Below are 8,912 nucleotides of genomic sequence, written 5' to 3'. Positions count from 1 at the left end.
TAGCTCGGGGAGGGAAATGGCTCGAAAACATGGAGAGCTTTCATCAAGCGAAAAGACCCATACTGCTGGCATGGTTAATGATCTAAAGGAAAATGTAAATGTTAGAATGGAAACATACAAAAATATACACCATACCTGCACTCAGAATATTTATATTGTGATCTTTTGGTCACTGTACACTTGGTATGGCAGTGTTCATTATCACTGCTAGACGAAAATCTGCACTCCTGGTGTTATCACGCATCTTTTGACTAAAAACTTCGTTATTGTGCACCTGAGCTGGTTTCTGCTGACAATGATGGTGCAAAATCTATGGTTTCTGATGACTTTGGGGGATTAAAAGATGAATACCTACTCAAGGAGCTAATCCCAGGTGGTGAAGACCACTAACTCTCCATCCTCTAGCCTCAGAACCCCTTACTTCAAGCCCTCTCAGGTCTATATGATATGTGTATCTTCCTTATTGTGTCCTTTTCATCATTTTATATTAACCATGCCTGTGTGTGTTTCTGATGCTTTGCATAATGGTATGTATGTGTTTGGTGAGTCTAAACTGTTGTAACTGGGAAAACTTGGGTTTAAAATTGGGTTGCCTGGTCCCAATTAGGATAAATCCCATAGGTAGTGCTTTCATTATCGCGACTGCACAATTTATCACGCACGAGGCAGGGTACTAATTACCTCTGCCAATGAAGTTGGAAGAGGTTATGTAATTACCTATGTTTGTCTGTTTGTCCAGATGATATCTCCAAAAGTTCCCAAAGAATTTCAATGAAATTTTGTGGAAGGCTGGGCCATAGGACAAGGAAAAAGTGATTAAGTTTTGGTGTGGATCTGGAGTATCCCACACAATATCTCCAAAAGAATGAATTTCAAAGAAATCTTGTGGAAGGGTGGGCCATGGGCCAAGAAAGAACTAAACTTTGGGCTGGATCCGGTTCTGGATCCTATCTCCATGGATCCAGATCCGGATCCTTTCTAATGGCAATGGCACTGGCAGAGATATGCACCCTCAAAGTGCTTTCTAGTTACTGTGTGTGCGATAACCATGGGATCATTGTATATCTGTTGTCCAATTCATTTTTTTATCCATCAAGAGCATATGTGCCTGGGATTAGGCTACTTAATTCTGGTGTGTAAGGTGAGGGAGACAATTTGGGGAAGCCGGTGGCTGACTTGGTAGAGAGGTGGCTTGCAGTCATAATGAACCCATCAGTGAATCCAGGCTGAGGCAGGAAACAGTTTAAGGATTTGAATTTCATAAAAGCACACTTTATTGAACTACAGAAGACCTGCCAACATAATTTCATTTTTAAAGGCTCCAACATGCTTGCGTGCATCAGCCTTCGTCACCTAATGGCGGCTCTCCTTGCTGCTCGATCTCTGGCTGCTTCCCTATTTAGTCCCTTAACCCTGAGGACACACTCAATGACCTAGTCCCAGGTCTTTTTCAGTCTACCTCTCATTACCCTACCCCCAACATTAACACTTCTCACTTTCTGCACCCAACTATCATCCCCCATCATCTCCACATGCCCAAACCATCTCCATCTAACTCTCCTCATCACAACACCAATACGCTCCAGTCCCATTCTACCTCAATTCCTCCATAGTAAACCTAGCCCCCCCCCCCCCGGCCTTGGTCTCACGGACACACTGCACATCCACCTAATCATTACAATTTCTGTACGTTTGAGCCAGCGAATATCCTCTGCCTTTACTATCCAGTTCTCAGTACCATACAGCATCACACTCCTAACATGCCGCAAAGATTCCTTAGCACGGAGGGAGAGCCCTCTCAATGTCAGGAGGGGCAACAGCTCCCTGAACTTCTTCCACCCACTCCTCACTCTAGCCACACAGCTAGCTTCAACCCACGTCCAGCACATAACATGTCTCCCAGATAGCAAAACTCTTCCACTCACTCAAGAGATTCACCAGCAAAGTCAATCCTTTCATGCCAGGCAATCTCCATAATGCTTTCCCCAACACACGCACACAGAAAATAAGCATTACCTAGCAGTCTACCTCTAATACCACTACAGCTCTTATGCATCCACTTATCACAAACACTGCACAAGATGGAATTACTTCCCAAGCCCTCGACACCAATCGCACATGGCCACTCTCCCTCTTCTTTGACAGTACTGTCCCCAGTCGTAGATACCATCACTTTTGCTTTATCTGCATTTACTCTTAAGCCCTTGTGCCCCATACCACCTCTCCACTTCCAAATCTTTCCTCTGCCCACCTTTCATTCTCTGCAGCCAACACCAAATCATCAGCATACAACATTTCCCACGGGAGTCCATTTCTGAAATCAAGTGAGAGGGCTTCAGGGGTTCTAGTACCATGATAAACATCAAGGGGCTCAAGACTGACCCCTGATTCACACCAACATTCACAGAAAACTCCTCACTCAAAACTCTATTCACCCTCACCTTGGTGTGTGCACCCACATCATCATCATCATTATCATCATCATCATCATCCAATCCGGTAGCACCCCATGAGAAGCATAGGAGCCCTGGGCTAGACAAGCTGGTCCTGACATTTTAAGATGAAAGTGACCAGCTTCACTGATCCCTGAGTGGCATTATGTGAGCAATAAAGTCCAACCATCCCTTGGATTTAACCCCTAAAATGGGCTGTGTACAGTCGTTCCCCCCCGAGTGGCGGGGTTGTATCGCGGTCTGAGTACCTGTAGGAAAATATTCGCCAAAAATCAGAGATTAACCCTAGAACATTATACTTGGTATGGCAGATAGTACTTACATTCAGCTTTCTCCAGAGACAGGTTCTGAGCCTTCGTGGACTACCCAAGGACTTGTGGAGACTTGCAAAGTTGGGTAACCAAATCTTCACTTTCACACCTCCAGCAACCCGGTTTCCCCTCTACCACAGCCTCATTCTGTCACAGTAAACTTTATACTACAACGTAAAGGTAGTTAGGAATCCGTATTTGTACAATAAGCACTGAAAATAAGGCTAAAATCAACGAAGCGTACGGCCGACATGCACTGTGGCGGCGGTCTTCCCGTCACTCAACAAACATTTCCATTTTCACAGCTAAAAACATGTATACTACATTATTTTCAATCATATTACTTCCCAAAAGATCACCACGGCGCGCTTTTTATTCTGCCTTACGTCCGCCACTTTATTCTCGTTCCTGTCGGCCGCTTGCACTGACCGGGAAGAGCTAGAACTCGCCATAATCTCACTTTGAAAGCCTGCAGTAAACTGTCGCTAAACAGAGGCAAACCGTGAGAAAAAAAGCTAGTGTTACAACTGGGGAAACAAGCGTTTCCTAGTAGCATAAACTGCTTGTGAGAGGAGATCGCAGATTTACAGTTCTGAGCGCTCAGAGCGCTGCCATGTATCACAGCCAGGCTGGCCGGGCCGTGGTGGGGGGGGGGGACGGGGGGAAAACGCGATATTTGGCAACAACTGAGGTCAGTAGTACAAAGGTAAAGTATGCTAGTTGTAGCTAGAGGGTGGTGGTACTGATAGACAATACCAGCTGGAGCCTGCTTGCCCGCGGTTATTCAAAATGTACTAAAATCGCAAACGCGACGACCCGCCGTCCTGTCCTTGTGGCCGAGCGTCGCAAACGCGACGATCCGCGTTCTAGGGGTTAAACCTGCACAGGCTCAATCCGATTGGAACGCCTTAATTACACATTAAACCAATGGTGCCATAATTTGGTTATATGGTTACCACTCAGTGTACTAAATGGTTCCCTGGTGTACAGGAAATCATTTGGCTTGTCACTCAGTGTAGAGTCACCAATAAGCAGAAGGAAGAGGAAAGAATTAAGGAAAGACAGAAGTGGGAGTGTAAAGTCACCTCTAGGCAGGGAGACGTGGAAAAAATAAAGGAAACAAAGACAGAATAGAAGGGAAGGAAAAAAGAAAGGAAGAGAGGAAAGGGCAGACACCCGAGAGCTGCACTACATAGAGTGAGTGGGTGGTGAGTGTCCCCAAGCACCCACATAAATGACCAAAACCACCCTGACCAGCCACTCCTCAATCCCATGCTTTCTCATTGTCCACCTCACCACATCTCTAGGGACTCTGTCAAAGGCCTTTTTCAAATCAACAAAAACAAAGTACAGTACAGTTCCCTCTTCTTTCCTATATATTTTTTCTAAAGCTGTTGAACAATGAATATGGCATCAGTGGTCCCGTTGACTGGCATAAACCCAAACTGCATCTCATCAATATTCACTCTACTCATACCTCTAAGGTGTAGCGAGACCTGCTTTGGTGTTCCTCCCTGTTTAGAGCCACAATGGACTAGGAAAATCCTAGTATAAATTATTATTATAACCAGTATTATTATTATTCTTTCTCTTACACACACACACACACACACACACACAGAATGGAGGCAAAATCTTAAAGAATTATATTAACGGGAGATTTCAATGCAAATATAAATTGCAATAATCTAGATATAAAATGCCAGGAAAGCTGCTGGGATCAAAAGCTCCTGGATCTTGTGCTGGAGTTTTTCCTAACACAACATGTAAAGGAAAACACCAGAAAAAGATGATGATATACCATCAGTACATAGTCAACTATGCATTTTATGTTAAACTATTTCAAACATATATATATATATATATATATATATATATATATATCTATCTATCTATCTATTGCCAGATGCCTCAATCCCGTTTGGGGTGGCCACAAACAAATCGCCTCCAAGTCGCCCTGTCCCCTGCCATTTCACTGCCCTGCTCCCAACTCACACCTCTCTCTCTCATATATCTCTCCACCCCATCCCTCCATCTCATCCTCGGCCTCCCCCTCCCTCTTCCCCCCTCCACCTCACTCACATACACTCTCTTCGTCAGTCTTTCACCCTCCATCCTCTCCACATGGCCAAACCACCTCACTGTGTTCCTCATAATGCTTCCTATCACATCCACATCAACACCACAATGCTCCTTTATATCCTCATTCGTCAGCCTGTCTCTCCATGTGACTCCACAGGCTCCTCTTAAATAACTCATTTCCACTGCTCTCACTCTTGACTTGTGTCCTTCCAACAATGTCCAAGCTTCACTTCCGTATGTTAGAGTTGGTATCACAATACAGTACTGTCATGTAGTAACTTTTTCACTTCCATGCTCACTTCTCTGTTTCTTATCACTGCTTTCAAAGAACCAGCAACCTTTCTTCCCTGCTGTACCCTTTCAAGCACTTCACCCTCCAAACCTCCATCCTTACTCATCACACTACCCAAGTACTTAAACGTACTCACATTTTCCAATTCCTCACCATCCAACCTCGCTGTACATTCACTGACTTCACCTCTCTCAAAGACCATCCCTTTACTCTTCCCTACATTCACCTTTAGATTCCGTTTCTTACACACTCTCCCAAACTCATCCACCAAGCCTTGCAGCTCCTCTTCGTCTTCACTCAACAACACAGTATCATCTGCAAACAACAGTACATGGAGTTTCCAAACACTATCCTCTCTCACCAGGGCAACTCCAACATCCACTACCCTACCTTGTATATACCTCTTTTATTACCCCATCCATGTACAGATTGAACAACCATGGAGACATTACACATCCCTGTTTCAACCCAACTTTCAAAGAGAAAAATTCACTTAGTTCACCATCCACACGCACTGCAGCCTTCGCACCATCGTACATACTCTTCACAGCATTCAACAACTTCCCATCTACTCCATATAGTCTTAACACTTTCCACAATCCTTGTCTATCCACCCTGTCATATGCTTTCTCAAAATCCATGAAAGTCACATACAACTTCTTTCCTTTCTCTAGAAACTTTTCCACTAAAGATCTAAGAGTGAATATCTGATCTACACAACCTCTTCCCTTCCTAAAGCCTCCCTGTTCTTCTCCAACTAATTTCTCTGTTCTTTCACTAACTCTGTCAATAAGTATCCTACCATACACTTTTCCTATTATACTAAGAAGACAAATGCCCCTATGATTACCACACACTTCTTTTTCCCCTTTTCCTTTGTCTATCTATCTATCTATTGCCAGACGCCTCAATCCCGTTTGGGGTGGCCACAAACAAATCGCCTCCAAGTCGCCCTGTCCCCCGCCATTTCACTGCCCTGCTCCCAACTCACACCCCCCTCTCTCATATACCTCTCCACCCCATCCCTCCATCTCATCCTCGGTCTCCCCCTCCCTCTTCCACCCTCCACCTCACTCACATACACTCTCTTCGTCAATCTTTCACCCTCCATCCTTTGTACAAGGGAATAATTATACCTGACTTCCAATCCTCCGGGACTCTACCTTCCTCCCAGGCCAATCTGCACATCTTCCACATCCATTCTACTACTATCTCTCCCCCATGCTTCAGCATTTCACCACACACTCCATCAAATCCTGGGGCTTTCCCCGATTTAACTTTCTTCATTGCTTCCACTTCTATCCTACTGATTTCTTCCTGTCTTCTCACCTCCCTCCTTCTCCCAGCCATTCCCCAGCCACTTATACTCGCATTACTTCCATCCTCTACGTTCAACAATTCCTTAAAGTGTTCTCTCCATTTGATCACTTTTTCTCCCTTCTCCACTAGTAATCTACCATTTTTATCTTTCACTCCCCAGCTAACTTCACTTCCACCCTGTCTTACTCTTTTCACCTCTTTCCAGAAAATTTTCTTACAGTCCCTCCACTTTACACTCAAATTCCTTCCAAATTCCTCATCCACTCTCTTCTTACTCTCTCTTACTAATCTTTTCACCTCTCTCTTTCTTTCTACATATAACTCTCTCTTCTGCCTCTCAACTTCTTCCACGCCCCTATTTCTCATCCATTCATTGTATGCTTTCTTCTTTTGTGCCACAGCCTGTTTCACCTCTTCAGTCCACCACGCTGTTCCTTGCACCCCCCTCCGTCTTCTCTTCCTTCCACACACCACATCACATGCTGCACATATTTCTTCTGTAAATATCCTACACACACCTTCCACATCTCCCATCTGCTCCAATTCATATTTGCCCAATCATTCCTCCACTTCTCTCTTATACTCTGCCTTTTTCTCATCCTCTTGTTACCTTTCCACTCTCCTTGCAACTACTCCTTCCTCTCATCTTTCCCTTCTTCTATTCCTCCATCTTACTTGAATTCTAATTCTGGTCACCACCAAGTAGTGGTCAGAAAGTCCACTCCCCCAACCTCTATAAACTCTTGCATCCATTACACATCTTCGCATCCTTTCATCCACACACACATAATCAATCATTGCCTTCCTTTCATTCAGTTCACCACCCACCCTTCTCATCACTCGCCATGTATACCTGTGGATCATTTTATGCCTGAAGAGGGTATTGGCTATCACCAACCCCCTCCCAGCACAAATGTCCACTAACGCACTCCCATTCTCATCTATCTCAGCAGGCACACCCCACTCACCAACTATTCCATCCACCTTCACATTCCCAACTTTACCATTCATATCACCAATCAAAAACACTCTCTCATTCCTTCCAAACTTTTCCATGCACACTTCTACATTTGTTCAGAACTCTTCTCTCACTCTTCTAGCACATTCTTGCGTTGGCGCATACACACACACAATCGCCCACATTTGTATTCCAACTTTCAACTTTACCCACATAATCCTTGACTCAACTGATCCATACTGTCTTATGCTCCTCTTCCATCTTTTACTCACAACTATACATACTCCTTCCTTTGCCCTCTCATTCTCACCTACTCCTGCACATATACCCCATCCATACTCCCATTCTCTCACACTTTCTCCTCTCCATTTTGTTTCAGTTATTCCACATACAGCCACTTTCGCACCCTCAAGCACCTGGACAATCTCTCTCTCTTTCACCCCATCATTAGCTCCCCTTACATTCCACATGTATATGTATCTAGGCCTATAATTATATACTGAAATTTCCAAAACAAGTAAATTTTTGAGAAATTTCCAGAATTACACCGAACTCACAGTGAAGCTTATAAATTTTCATTTTTTAGTGTTTTATAGTGTGATCAGTTTGAATCTAATATTCACTTGTCAGAAAATACTTTTTCTTTTACACCAAACCAAGCTAATCAAACCAACCTAACCTAGGACCTAATCTGAAGATTAAGAACAGTGAATAACTGCAGTAGGCCAATAGGCCCATGCTAGACAGCTCCCACAAAAGTGTGACTTATCTACCCTGCCTAATACAGACCACAGAGGTCCATGCCAGGCAGCTCTCATAAGGAGTGTGACCACAGGAACAACAAATTTTATATGCAACTATATCTGCCATATGCTTATCTAGCCTATGCTTGAAACTTTCTAGAGAGGGGGCAGCAACTACATCACTAGATAACCTATTCCATTCATCAACTACTCAATGCAGTCATTGTATACAATCCCTACCCCCTTGTGCCCACATCAAAAATTTACTGATTACCAAGATAACTTACATGTATAAGGTGACCAGAGTCCCGCTTTTTTTTACGTCTGTCCCGCTTATTTATTTGCAACTAAAACATCCTGCTTTTTTTTTTTTTAGCAAATAATCTTACATGTCCCGCTTTCAGAAAATAATTATTACATTAGATATAAGATGACCTTCTTTTATGAAACTATGATGAATTAGTAAAATTATGCAAAATCCACACCAAATGAATTTCCGAATTATTAAGACGGAATCTGTTATATATACTCACTGACATCTTTGATCAGCTATTCACCATACCCTACGGTATGTTCGGAGTTTGTCTAAGACATTAGTGTTTGATTAGCAGCCTCAGATTGAGGTGCAGCTCTGTGTGTACACACACACACACACACACACACACACACACACACACACACACACACACACACGATGTAACAGAATCATTGAAATATCTCTGTCCTTTAGGAAAACGTGATCACGTGGTCATT

Source organism: Coenobita brevimanus, chromosome 101 (genome assembly GCF_032717465.1).
Source record: "Coenobita brevimanus isolate Jiangsu-jjx chromosome 101, ASM3271746v2, whole genome shotgun sequence".
NCBI lineage: Eukaryota > Metazoa > Arthropoda > Malacostraca > Decapoda > Coenobitidae > Coenobita > Coenobita brevimanus.
Note: the sequence above shows the minus strand (reverse complement) of the source record.